Source organism: Cornus florida, unplaced genomic scaffold (assembly GCF_030987335.1).
Source record: "Cornus florida cultivar Cherokee Brave unplaced genomic scaffold, ASM3098733v1 CherokeeBrave_3.0.0_Hap2_Chr08, whole genome shotgun sequence".
Lineage (NCBI taxonomy): Eukaryota > Viridiplantae > Streptophyta > Magnoliopsida > Cornales > Cornaceae > Cornus > Cornus florida.
The window spans coordinates 44712332-44726126 of NW_026775578.1; the positions used below are offsets into that span (position 1 = coordinate 44712332).

At 31.6% G+C, this 13795-nt stretch overlaps 1 pseudogene; it reads left to right on the forward strand.

Annotated features, from left to right (window-relative positions):
- The first annotated feature begins 4236 nt into the window (after nt 1–4236).
- Nucleotides 4237–5152, forward strand: LOC132268621 (copper transporter 5-like; annotated as a pseudogene).
- Nucleotides 5153–13795: the final 8643 nt, after the last annotated feature.

The following is a 13795-nucleotide window of genomic DNA, read 5'->3' on the forward strand; positions in this document are numbered from 1 at the left end:
AAATATATTTTTACACAAAAAATATAAAATAAAAATAAATAATTTAAATTTTTTATATAAATTTATTATGACACATCAAATTTATATAATATATATATATATATATATATGTATATACACACATCGTGGTTGGACATACTCAAAGGGATCATCTAGTTAGGCCCCCAACAACCACCATGAATATGATACGATATAAAAGTAAGATATGGAGAAGATATGAACCGCTATATATAAATATAATTTTTATTTAAATATAGTTATCAAGTAAGAGTGTTATCAAACTTTAATTTATTTTTTTATTTTTTAATAAAATTATTGGAACATGATTTAGAAAATTATTTTATTATTGTAATAATTTTTTATATCATACGTAGTGTTATAATATTTTATTTTGAATGAACAAGTATTATTTTATATTTCACTTGTGAACATATATATATATTAAGAGTAGTGATATTTGAACCGATTTGTTACAGCGAATTATCTAACTGAATGTTTCTGACTAGTTTTTTATTTGTTGTATAAATGATCGATTAAAAAAAGCAGGTCTGACAATTTAATGTAACAAAATTAGTGCAAGAATCCTTTTCTATATATTAAAGAAAATAATTGAACATTTTACAATGTATTTATATTATTTAAAAAAATTGTCAGTGCGTGTTTGTGTATAGAAGACTTAGTGTTAGTAATGTCAGAAAGTGATCAAGGAAAAGTGTTGGCCAAGTATTGCTCAAAATAATAAACTTTCCCTCTCAATTATCGACACATACATTTAGTATTGGGCACTTATTCGAAAAGTATTCATAAAATATCGGATACTCTCCGTGGTAGAGAAATCACTTTGCATAACTTTTACAACAAGCAAAAAGAAAAATTAAGTCCACTTTGGCATAAACGAATTTTGTGGATGGATTTAATTACTCTGAACAAAAATGGGCATTCTAGGAATTGTTCATACATGTGAACTTATAATAAGTCAATAAAAAACACTGGTCAACTAAGTTTCTTGAATGGGGCCTTTTTTTGAAAAATAAATAAATAGAAAAATATATGGAGTAATAAACAACAAACAAAATGAATATATAATATATTTTACACAATAAAATTTTAAAAAGCAGAACACTGATAAGACATGAACACAATTATATATAAATATTACGTAGGAATACATTATAATTCCTTTTTCTATAAACGAGACGCTCATATTTAATTTGAAACTTTATGAATCAATTTTATTATATATTTTAAACAAATATGAAGTTGATACGGCTTTATATAATTATGAATATTTTACCTTCCACGTGACTCTTTTATTTAATTTGAAATTTTATAGATGGATTTTATTACTTTTGACTCTCTTATTTAATTTGAAATTTTATAGATGAATTTTATTACTCTAAACAAATATGGGTCAATAACAAACTAGTCGAATCAATCCATTGGTTAACTTGAAACCTTTTTTATTTGTTCACACTTCACAATTATGTAAGGTTCGTCATAAGACCAAAATGCAAGTTTTTTTATTTTATTTTATTTTTCTGTTTGTACCAAAATGCAAGTTGACGGCATGCCGATGACAGTTGGTCAAGTTGGTAGTTCTATTTTTTTTTCGAGTTAATTACAGCCATACCTCTTGAGGTTTACCTTATTAACAACCATACGAAAGTTGGCTTATTTTTGAACACTCAAATCCCTTGTCATAAATATGATCCAAACAGGACTTTAAAACGTGAGAAAAGACAAAATTACCCTTTAATAAAATATTAATCTGTAAACAACAATATCAGAATCTGTATATGACAAAATTACCCTTACAAACCAACAAAGACCTAGAATTTTCTTGTCCCACCATTGCCATCTCCACCATCTCACCACTGTCATCGCAACCTCCACCACCACCATCACCCACCACCCATCATCGCCATTACTAACCACATTTGTTATTACTTTCTAGAAATTAATAGAACTGGGCTCAATCAAACATACACATACAGACATACTGCATCATCCACACATACTACATCATATAAAAAGGGAATAGGATAATAGATATAGAGAGAAGATCCAGAAGAAAATCACCCACACACCGCCGGGAACGTATTGCATCAAGACGCCGACGGTGGCTGAGTCACCGGGGAAATTTAAGAAAAGCTAATCGACAAGGTCATCCCAGCGGTGGAAATTCCAAGATGACCTTCACCCGAGCAACAACGATGATGCGTCATGGACGATCTCTACGTCGCCACTAGTGAAGTGCTTCTCAACATGCCGATTCAAAACAAAAGACTCGCAGCTCTGTTTCCTTTCTGATTTTTAATTTAAAGAGACAGCGGTGGCTATGATTTGAGATTGTCATGGGTTCGATTGGGTTGTTCGTGGGTTCAATTGGGATGTCATGGATTAGGGGCGGATGGCAGAGATGGGGTGTTGGGGAAGAAAATGAGGGTGAGTCAGATTTTTATTTAAAAAAATTAAAAATCAAGGGCAGCCATGGTTATGGTGGTTGTGGTGGTGTGCCGCCAATGGAGTTGGCAACCACCCTTCTTCCCCTCTTCCTATTCTCTCTCTCTCTCTCTCTCTCTCTCTCTCTCTCTCTATATATATATATATATATATATCCCATATATGTATTCCATACCCAATTCAAAAAACCCAAAGAGCCATTAGATCATAAATTATAGTCCTGATACTTACCCATTAAAATGACTAAATTCATGTGAAAATACACTTCCAAGTCTACGAATATACAGACTACATTTTTGGAGGGTACATGAAATACATATCTATATACCAGGGTGGTCTATCACTTCTCGTTTCAAATCTAGATGTGAAGCGTTCAATTTTTCAAATCTAGATGTGAATATATATATATATATATATATATATGTATGTATTTATTCTATGTAGATTGTAGAGATGAAGAGGGTAGTTTAGTATTTTAAAGTTACTTAGGAGGTTAAATCGGTAACTTCAATATTTTAATGGGTTAAGTGATAAGTCAAAGGGTATTTTAGTCATTTTATCTGTTTAAGGATGTCTTTGTTAAAGGCAGCAAACTTGAGGGGTGCTATTGTTTAAAAAAAGCTTAACTTTCATCTAGTTGTTAATAAGATAAATCTTAAGGGGTGTGGCTGTAATTAACCCTTTTTTTTCCCAACCAAGATGGGTAGTTCACACTTCTTGTGTTAAATGTCTTCTTTTCTCAATATATCCTATTCTCAACACTTTCAAATCTCTTCTTTATATATGTATATTGTGTGTATAATAATTTTAATATATATTTAATATATAATTATGTGTATATATCTACCCAAAAGGCCAAAAATGTTATATTGTTTGAGATGAATATCGCATTAATCAATTAAAATTTTGATATAGCAAAAATCATGGTGGAGGCTTTTCGTGACTGTTAATTACAGTTATTTATATGAAAATTAGATTTTAAGTAACTAAAAAAAATAAAAATTGGATTATATATTTATATATGTGGTTTAATAATTAATTTGTACAATTATTTTATTTATATATATATTTTATTGCATATCTATTAATAAATTGTATATTTAATTTTTTTTTTCTTTTCAAATACTTATAGTATTGAATTATGTGTGTATGTGAATATATAGTTCTCAATTTTTCATGACGTTAAAGTTTATAAATTTTTTTTTTTTCTTAGTTGGTACCTACACGCACTTATCTCTTTTGAGCTTTGAATTCCTGACCTCCTTTTAAGAAGTAAGAGACTGATACCGCTAGGTTACTTGCCCGTTGATAAAGTTTATAAATTTAATTATAATTAATATGTATATAATATCCAATTATATATAAAATGAAAAATCTATAGAAAAATATTAGTTATATAAATCAACGGGGCAGACCTAGCGGTATTAAGTTCCTACTTTTTAAAGGGAGGTCAGAGTTTAAATCTCAATAAAAATATAGGCAAAAGTGCAAACAACCCTCCCAAACTATCACAAATCGACAATTTATCTCCCAAACTATCCGTGTAAGTTAACCCCTGGAGCTCAATTTCGGCACTTTCCGGCCCACAAGTGCAATCATTTTCTTTTAATTCCAAAATTATCCTTGAATACTCATTAATACTATTATTTATTTATTTATTCATTTTCATTTTTAGAATAAAGTCGGCCGGAAGTGATGAACTGTTCTTTTCATTTTCCCTGATTTCTCAACACCCAAACACTTTCTTCTTTCACTCAATCTAAAAAGTTCGTTGGCCTCTACCATTCCACTACCAAATCCAAATCCTCTCTCTATCTATATATTACTATATTACATGTATGTATGTTTGTATTTTGATAGTCCTCTATTGCTCTTTTTGCTGCGAGTTGAGGTGATTGGGCTTTTTTTAATAATAAGGGACGTGAAGATGATGCACATGACCATATACTGGGGCAAAGACGTCTTGCTCTTGATCGACTCGTGGAAGACCGATTCATGGACGAGTTACGCACTCACTTTACTCGCATGCTTCATCTTCTCCGTCTTCTACCAGCATATAGAGGATTGACGGATTAGATTCAGATCACTCGTTTCATCCAATCCCTCCCATCCGTCAATCGAGATGCCGGCCTCTGGTTGCAAAATCAAGATCCAACCGGCGGGCCAACCTGAATATGTTGATCTCGTCTGTGCTATTCGGATTCAACTGGGAAATCGGGCACCTTCTGATGCTGGCAATCATGTCATTTAATGGAGGGGTGATCGTGGTTGTTGTTTTGGGGCTAACAGTTGGCTATTATCTGTTCAGGAGTGGATTGGATGCTGATGATGTCTTGACTGTGGAGAACCCATGCGCTTGTTCTTGATATCTCAATTCTCTCTCTTCCCTCTCTCTCTCTATATAAGAGCTTGAATTGGGGGCAGTTCCGGTAACCCAAAGCAGCTGAGGTTGAAGCTATTGTTGCAAGAGACGACGCCATGGCTCAGATTTGAGAGAGGGGCAAATGCTTCTGTTTGTGGAATTTGTGTGTGTGTTTTTAAGTGTTTGAGTTTCAGACAAAAAAAAGAAAAAAATAGAGAGTTTTTTAGAGAGAGAAAGTGAGATTTTCAGGTGTTGCTGTAATTGACGAGACCGGCGGGGCATGAGAGGCATTGAGGTATTTCAGGCTGATTATTTATTTATTTATTTTCTCTTAATTATAATGAATAGTTTTGTAAATTTACAAATAAAGTCGGCAGGAAAGTGGCCTGAACTTCAAGGGTTAACTTGCACAGATATAGATAATTGTGGTACTGATTTGTTCATTTTTGTAGTCTAGAAGGGTAAAATGCTTTAGGAGGGTTATTTGCAATTTTGCCGAAAATACCATTCTCACTCAAAATGCAACATATACACTATATTATAAGGTCACACTGATTTTGTTTTAGTATGTTTCTCCCTCTCACTCAAAATAATTAATTGTCCCATTTTAAGAATTTAACATTTTAAATAGATGAATTTAGTATTTTTTTTTTTATTGTATTGGGAATGAATGAATTGTCAAATGCGTCCCATCTGATGATTTACTTTTTTGTTTAAATGTAAAAAAATTAAATTGGTAACACTTCGAAAAATAGTACTTTATAAATGAGACATCTGAAAATAATAATATTTATTTTGGGATGGAGGAAGAGTGTTTATGGTATCTACCTGGTGATTGTCACGCTAGGTAACATGGACACAGACACGAGATACGGATAAGTCAACACGTAAATTTTTAAAAAGTACAACACGGATACGTTTTGAACACGACTATATATAAATAAATTATTTATTTATATATATGTATGGAGTAATAATAGTATAAAATTTTAATTCATTTATAATTTTTATATTAAGAATTGTAATAATTTTTATATCATATATTTCGTTACTTTATCATAATAGTGTTTTTATTTTAAATGAACAAATATAACTCAATGTATCACTTGTGATCATGTGTGTATAATGTCAATTTTTTTTAAAGAAAAAAGTTAGATACTTTAAAATGTATTCATATTATTTTTAAGATTATCGGGTAGGCTTGTGTAAGAGATATTTGAAAGTGTCGGTCTAAGTGTCAAAAAATATCGTCAAAGTGTCAAGAAAGTATCCAAAATAATAATAATTTTTTTTTTTATTTACGTACGCATATATGATGTGTCGAACACGTACGTATCAAAAAAGTGTTCGATGAATGTCAATAACCGACATTGATACGGTACGAATATGACTTATTCATAAAAATGCCTCTATTTCATAATTGTCTGATGAGTTGATATTTTGTCAATTCTTGTTGTTAAGGAAAAGAAAGACTATTTCATTAATTTGAATCCAACGTGGTAGTACTCAATTAGGAAGGTTATGAATATAACACAGTAGTATATACTTATTTGTCTTATTAGGGGTGCACCAAAATTCGTTGGAACCAATTCGAATGAAACCAGACTGTATGGTTTGGTTTTAATTTAGGATCCTAGTTTTGGATTTGTTAACTTACTATTCCTTTTGTTTTGGAGTCAGCTGTGGTCCAAATGAAACCACACTATATAATTCGGTACTTACAACTCATTTTCATTTGTTATTATTATATTATTATTAATTTATTTTTTTTTAATTTTTGTTTGACCGTTTGCAAAAAAAGTTCACACACACTCTCACTTTTCTTTCATCCAACGCTTAAACTCTTACCATTTACTTTGAAATTTTCAAATTCTTACCATTCACTTTAAAAAATAAATGAGTAGAAAATCGAACCAAGCCCTTGACCCACTCTTTTTAATTATAATTTTTCAATTAAATTTGGCATACCATAGGCTATAACAGACAAGTGACAAGAATCTAACCTTTTTCAAATGCCATTTGAAATATCATATTGAAATATTATTATTATTATTATTTTGATATATTATTATTATTTCGAACAGTATTATATTCTTTTTTCATCATATTGAAATCATCCCCTTTTTTTGACATTAAAATCTTCAAATTTTTATTTATAATTTTTTTTTATTCTAGTAGGACAGCATCATTACAAGAATTGAGAAACTGATTATGAAAAAGTAAAACAAAATATTCAAAATCCAACTCTGAACAAAATTTCAATTTGAAGAACAAGGAATATTATATTGATTGTATACCGGTTAGGAATTTATAACGCTTTGCTTTTTTCTTTCAAAAAAAAAAAATAATAATAATAATCATACAATCTTTAAATTCAATAGGGGGAGAGAGGGGGTTATATAGGAGAGAGAATTGGAGGTCGGTGGAAGTTTCCAGAGAGAGAAAGCGTGGAGGTGAGAGTTTACGATTACGTCTGGCGGTTTATTCTGGACGGAGGTGAAAGTTTCCAATTGGATTTGCTAATTGAATTATAATTTTTCATATAGTTTAATTATATAACTCTATCCTATCTCTCTCTGTTGACAACTTGAGATGTGTGTAGTTGCATTAATTTCAAAAGCAAAAGGCTATTTACAACAACAAATTTGGAATTTATAAAACAATGATTTTTCTTTTACATCCTTTTTTTTTTCAAAAATAAAACAATCTCTAAACTCAGCTATTGATTATGGTTTCAAAACAGTGCACGCCATCCAGCTCCGGCGCGAACCTGGGTCTCATCCTCTGCCGCTCTTGACCGTTCGTCTTCTTAACCTGCGACTGCAACTGGGAGGGAGATGAATTTCCCTCTTTGCCCTTCTTCAAACCCTCAATGGAAGCTTTCTTCTGATCCACTGCAGACGCGTCCTTCTCTGCTCTGATGGAACCCCAAGAGAGGCCAACCTTCTGACCAAGTGATTCAGCGCACAAGGCATCAAAAGAACTGAAAATCGACATAATCGTGATCGTCTTCTCTGTTGAAAGAAACTGTGTGTTATCAAAATTCAACGCCAACCTTCTGATTCTACAGAGGAAGAGGAGAGCGTGGGCTTATTTATATGGGAGCTTGGACGGATTTGGAAACTTATTTGGAACTTTCCACGTGCGTGTCCGAGTCAAATTGGGAGATCATCTAGATACGGCTAAGATATGGAACCGTTATATCAAAATATAATTTTTATTTAAATATAGTTATTAAGTAAGTATATTATCAATTTTTAATTTTTTTAATAAAAATTGTTGCCACGTGATATGTCATTATTGTAGTGACTTTTTATATCATATATATACTATTATTTTAATATTTTGTCATTATAATGTTTTGTTTTAAATGAATAAATATTATTTTATTTTTTATTTGTGAATATATATATTAAATAAAAAATTTAATACTTTAAAACATGTTTAAATTATTTTAAAAAGATTATCTGTGTGTGTCTTTGTCCTTAGAAGACTTAGTGTTAGCAATGTCGAATTACCGACACATGCATAAAGTGAACACTTAATCAAAGATTATACACAAAATATCGGAGTGTCCAACTCCTTCATAGAGATCACCTGGACATAACTTTTACAATAAGCAAAAGAAAATTAGACTTACTTACCCCAATTTTTAAACATTGAACTTATAATTAAGTCAATAAAAAACACTGGTCAACCACGTTTCTTGAGTTGGATTTTCTTTTTCTCTCTCTTTTGGTTGTAACTTATTAAGGTGATCATCTACTTAGCCCAACCTTAGTTGTACCATTATTTTTAATAAATGTCGCTCTATTTTATTATTTTTGTACTTTCACTCAAATTTCTACTCCCGTTTTATATGACTTAGCATGAAATATGAATATGATACCGTACAAAGATATAAACACATTCAATTTTTAAAAAGTAAAATAAGGGTAAGATATGAAACCACTATACAAAAATTATTCTTATTTAAATAAACCTATTGGGTAAGAGTATTATCAAATTTTAATTTATTTTTAATTTTTTAGTAAGAATTGTTGTGATGTGATTTAAGAAATGAAGTTATGTTATTATTGTAATGTGTTTTATATCTTATATACCATTACTTTAATATTTTATCATTATAATGTTTTGTTTTAAATGAACAAATATTATTCTATATTTTATTTATGAACATATATAGAGTATATATTAAAGAAAAAAATTGAACACTTCAAAATATTATTTTGGAAAGATTGCTGGGTGTGTGTTTGCATACAGAAGACTTAGTGTTAACAATATCGGAAAGTGATCAAGAAAAAGCGATGATGAAGTGTCCAAAATAATAAAATTTCACTTTCAAGCGTTAGGTAGAGAAATTAGCTTTAAAGTAAGGTATTTGATAAGTTGAAGTGGGTATACAAAATATGGAAAGTGGTTGTCCCACATTAAAAATAAAGTGAAACCAATAGGAGTTTATATAGCCTAAGTTTTTAAGAGGGAGACGACCTAGGCAAGCTTAGGTCCAAGCCATTTTCCACAGGCGTCCGACCCAGTTCGGGCTTGGGCTTAATTGTAAAGCCCGTTTAATTTTTTATTAAACGAAATTTTGAACTGGGCTGTGTTTGGACTTAATTTATTTTTTGGGCTGGGCTTATTTAGATGGGTTTCATGAATGGGTGTGACTGGTCCGAACTAGTGCTTCTGTTTGAACTAAAACATCACATCTAGTGTAGGTGATGATTCAGGCCACACGAAAAGGTACAACCTATAAATACCCTCTTAGATCATTTAGCAAGGTGCACCAATTCAGAAACATTTTACAGATTTTTGAATCTTCCTCTCCTTCAGAGAGAGAGTACTTCACCGAGCTGGTTCGCTCATTTCTCCGATTTACAGATGGTCTAGACATAACTGATGTCATAGTAGGAATCACGATTTCTAGAATATTAGATGGTCTAATATTATCTCAATCTCACTACATTGAGAAAATAGTAGAAAAATTTAATAAAGAAAATAATATTCTTGTGAAGACTCTTGTTGATGTAAATCTTTATTTATCGAAAAATATTGGTCCCAACATATCACAACTTGAGTATTCTCGTATTATAGGAAGCTTAATGTATTTAATGAATTGCACATGACCAGACATATAATACTCATTTAATAAATTGAGTAGATTTTCTAGCAATCCAGGAAAGAACATTTGGACTGCGATAAATAGGTTTCTAAGGTTTGTGAGATATACCATGAGTTATGGATTGCATTATTCAAGATATCCAGCAATACTTAAAGAATATAGTGATATTAATTGGATATTAGATACAAAGGACTCTAAATCCACAAGTGGCTATGTCTTTACTATTATAGGAGGTGACATAACTAAACAAGCTTGTATTGCTAGATACACTATGGAATCTGAATTTATTACTTTGGATAAAGATGTTGGCCTAAACAAGTGCCCGTTATATGTATACATTATGATAGTCAATCAGTAATTGGAAGGGCACAAAGTAATATTTATAACAGTAAGTCTTGACATATACGTCGAAGACATAATATCGCTAAACAGTTGCTCTTAAGTGGGAAAATCTTAATAGATTATATCAAGTCTAAAGATAATTTAGCAAATCTGTTTACAAAAGGTTTGACAAGAGAACAAGTGTATAGTTCATCGAGAGGAATGGGATTCCAAGATTTAGGTTCAAAGGGACAACAGAAATTCTGAATGACTCAATAAAAGCATTAGAAAGATTTAATCTTCTACCCATTTCTATGATGAGACAGTGTTACCTACAACGAGAATAATGATAAGATATGTTTTTAATGACTTTTATATCTTGAAAATTCAGGTGGGGTATGGTAGGATACTCTTAAATAAGAGGTCACCTATATGAGTGTGAAATGGGACTGCTTCTATGAGAACATCAAAGGGTAAGTTTTCTGGAGCACTAATAAAATATCAGGAGTTGTTCAGGGCCATATGAACACAACCGTGAGAACCGACTTTATGCGGGAAGGAACTGTGTGTTTGCTATTGTCTTGATTTACATCAACAACTGAACAGTTCAAGACATCATGTTTACTGGTTAGCTAGTAAATCCGATAGTAATACATTAGGGAAGGTTCAAGGCCAAAAGTTACCTATCCTGATGCAGTAACTTTTCAATTATACTCTCTCTAGTGTCTGCATTTTCATCATTTGCAATTGACGCCAATTTCCATTCATGTGGGGGATTGTTGGAAAGAGAGCATACAAAATAGAAACTCCAGACAAAATTTTGAGTAGGTCCTGCTAATAATTTATTGCGGATTTATAGATGAACGCGTTCTTCTCCGTAAGAAAATGAATATAGTATATTATTTTCTCAAATCCGTTTCCGGGTGAATGAGAAATTAGCTCCAAAATAAGGTGTTTGATAAGCTTAAGTGGGTATGCAAAAAGTGAGAAGTGGTTGTCCCACATTGAAAATAAAGTGAAACCAATTGGAGTTTATATAGCCCAAGTTTGGAATTTGGGTTTCGGCCCAAGGGCACCCAAATTTTTAAGAGGGGGATGACCTAAACAAGCTTTTGTCCAAGCCATTTACTATACATGCACGCAGCTCGCCCAACCTGGTCTAAGCTTGGGCTTAATTTTAAAGTCCGTTTAATTTTTTATTAAATGGAATTTTGAATTGGGTCTGTGTTTGGACTTAATTTATTTTTTGGGCTAAGCTTATTTAGATGGGTTTCATGAATGGGTGTGACTGGTCCAAACCAGTGCATTCAAAGGGTTACACCTGGTCCGAACTAGTGCTTCTGTTTGAATTGAATCATCATAACCAATGCAATTAATGGTTCAGGCCACCCGAAAAGGCACCTTGTAGCCTATAAATACCCCCTGGATCATTTGGCAAGGTGCACCAATTCAGAAACATTTTACAGATTTTTGAATTCTTCCTCTCCTTCTATTTTTCTCTTCTGGTGCATGCATATATATAATGTTAGTGTGTCAGTTCGAGTCTGGTTTAAAGAGAGAGTACTTCACTGAGCCGGTTCGCTTATTTCTCTGATATGCAGTGCTACTACCGAAGAAAGAAAGGTCATTGTATCTTAGGAGACAGACGCTACAGAGTCCATCAGCACCATAGTGGAGCGAATCTGTCTTACGGAGATAGTTACCAATTCTAGACTCGGCTTATTAACATGTTTTTATAGTTCGATTTTATTAGGGAATTATATATATATATATATATATATATATATATATATATATATTAGGGAGGCAATATTCGCACTCTACTTTTCTACACTTACACTACATTTTTCTTTTTTCTTTAAAGTAAATGACATAAAAACCCCTAAACTAATTAATACATCATCTCATATTTTGTTATACCCTAACTACTTTTTGCACTATAAACATTCATTTTTTAGCATCTTTACTTACTTTCATGTTTTTTTTATTTTTATTTTAAGGAGCCTAAAACCAACACTAATCTATTACAAGCCTCTCTCTCGCCGCTCTCTACCTAATTTGCAGACAACACAAGCTCTCTTTTCCTCCCTTATTATTTTTAATTAAAATTTTTAAGGAGATGATATAGCACTATCCAACAACTTGAGCTTTGACCCGTTACATGCTAAAACCCATGCATAGGTGGTGCGTGTTGCTTAGCAAGGCGACTCAATATAATTTGAGGCCTTAGGTGAAAAATATAAAAAATAGTCTTTTAATATCTCTTATATATAGTTAATCCAATTAAGTTTTCTTGTCACATAATTGATCTCAGAGTTATACAACTTATACTTAATGAAAAATGAGGAAAAATATGTCAGAAATAAGAAAGAAAAATATATATATATATATAAAAAGATAAAGAAGTGAAAAGTTAAAATAAGAATATGGAAAGTTTTACAAATTATGGAGAAAAAAACTTGAATGAGAAGCTGAGAGAGAAAAAAAAAAAAGAGGCAAGATAAAGATAGGAATCTTTTGACCCTTATTAAAACTCTATTGGTTAGGTCTAATAAAATAATAATAATAATAATAATAATAATAATAACAATAATAAAAGTTGAAATCTTCCTATTGGCTGGTGCCTAAGCCGCTTAAGGGTCGAGCGCCCCTACTCCCATCGTCATTCCCCTATCTATTTTGAGTATTTTCATATCTAATCATTCAGTCCAAGTTACTACAATGGATTGGATGCCTTGGCAGCTACCGCTGCGGGGTTGGTGCCAATGGGTGGATGGATTGATTTCCTTTGGATAGAGTATGAGAATAAGCTGGAGGCAGAGAGCTAGATATTGAATTCATTAAAGAAGTCCATTGAAGTTGAGAAAAATGAGTTGCAGGACATTGTGTCCCTATTGAACATTGCTAAATTTGCTCTTGGAGAAGAGACTGATGTGAGGGAGACTGTGGATAAGATGAAGAACAAGCTGAGTGGGTTTAAGAAAACCATTAAGGAATTGAGTGAAGATACTGATAAATGTAGAGATGATGTAAGGAGTTTGAGGAAGATGATCTTGGAGATGATTATCATGTACAACAACTGACCCAAAAAATTTAACACCTTGGTATGTTTTATGACTTTGTCAAGATTAATAATATATTATAGGATGAGTTTTTTTGTGAGCTAGTCTATGCAGATTCTATATTTTATCTTTTTATCAATCCTCTTATTTTTATATAGTCTTATGGTAGAGACTCACAGTGTCATACAGGATAGTTGTACAAAATGTTAGTGATAATCAATCATATGTTATCCTACTATTGACTTTTAGCCAGAATTATGTGGTTACACCCATTTGGTTATTTACAGGACAAGGAAGGATAAGAAGTTGTAATTTTACCTACTTTTCTGACCATGTTAAAGATGTGGGTACTTCAGACTATAACTAAAGTTGCTATATTTTACAGATAACATATAATTAAAAACAAAAATAAAATTAAAGTTGTTATACTTATTGATCATTTTTTTTTTTTCACATTGTTTAGTT